The 1,365-nt window shown below is 42.3% G+C and overlaps 1 non-coding gene across 1 annotated transcript; it reads left to right on the top strand.

The window, feature by feature from the left end:
* Positions 1–845: 845 nt before the first annotated feature.
* On the top strand, positions 846–917 carry TRNAQ-UUG (transfer RNA glutamine (anticodon UUG)). The gene has a single exon. It is a non-coding gene; the product is annotated as a tRNA-Gln (tRNA).
* The last annotated feature ends 448 nt before the right edge of the window (positions 918–1,365 follow it).

Consider the following 1,365-nt stretch of genomic DNA (forward strand, 5'->3'; position numbering starts at 1 on the left):
AAGGGGGGGCTCTGAAGGAGACTGAGATGCAAGTAAGGGGGGGCCTTAAAGGGGACTGGGGTGCAAGGAAGGGGGGCTGTGATGGGGACTGGGATTTAGGTAAGGGGGCTGTGATGTAAAGGGGTGACAGATGACACTGATGTGAAGGGGAGGGGGACTGTGATGTAAGGAGGGGGCTGAGGAAACTGATGGAATGATGGAGGGGTTGTGATGAGAAGGGGAGATAATGTACAATTAAGTAAAGGAGGCACTGTGATGTAATATGAGGGGAATTGAATGCAAAGGGGGGCTGTGATGTAAAGCAGGCACTGTAATGTAAAGAAGGAGCTGTATTGTAAAGGGGGGGTGCTGTGATGTAAAGAGGGGGTTCAGCAATTTTAATGCTAGTACTCTGGTATAAATGGGGGGGGGGGAGGGGGCTGTGATGCGAAGAGGGCTATGATGTAAAGGGGAAACTGTAATGTAAGAGGATGGGGCTGTGATGTGAAGAACCCGAGTCATAGCTCAAACATGAGACTCGGACCTCTGCTGGATGAAACTTTTAATGACCGGACTTCCATGAATTGTAATTCAGTATCCCTGGTATATGCTTTACAACTACTGCCCATTGCACCCAATACAAAATTATTTTTTATAGAATTTAACTTACTCACTAATACAATAGTCCTAGTGTTTCAGGTACTAGGAGTGGCTTTAATAAACCTGGTTAAAAGCAGCTTATAATTATATCATGTTATTCAACTTTTTTTCTGAGTCATGTATACAAATGTATACCGTAATTATACATAAACATATATGGTAATTGATCTACTGATATATTGTTAAGAGCACAGGTTCTTCCAGAAGGTTCCATGGTGTAATGGTTAGCACTCTGGACTTTGAATCCAGCAATCTGAGTTCGAATCTCGGTGGAACCTTAATTTTCATAAACCTTCCATACACAAGCTTTTATTTTCCAGACTTTCGGGATAGATCAGTGATGCAAACGTTTTTGAGCCCTAGTGTCCAAACTGCAACACAAAACCAACTTATTTATTTCAAAGTGCCAACACTGCAATTAAACCTGAATACTGAGGTTTTAGTTTAGAAAAAACAACTGTCTGTCTACAGAGTGAATATGCCTCAATGTGAAAGAACGGTAGGGAATTGACCTAATGGATGACACCATCAGCCTGAGGACACCCATGTAGAAATTAACAGTTTAATCATACTGATAGTGATGCAAGCAGACCTATTGCAGTAGAACAACCAACTTGGGTAGGTGGAAGACAGACTGTGTTCAACTTGGTGCTCAGAAGCATGCCCGGACATTCCATGCACTGGAAGAGAACTAAAGTGAATTTCTGTAAATATATGATACAGCTG

Source organism: Staurois parvus, unplaced genomic scaffold, assembly GCF_062004578.1.
Source record: "Staurois parvus isolate SC_StPar_1 unplaced genomic scaffold, SC_StPar_1.0 ptg000549l, whole genome shotgun sequence".
In the NCBI taxonomy this organism is placed as follows: Eukaryota; Metazoa; Chordata; class Amphibia; order Anura; family Ranidae; genus Staurois; species Staurois parvus.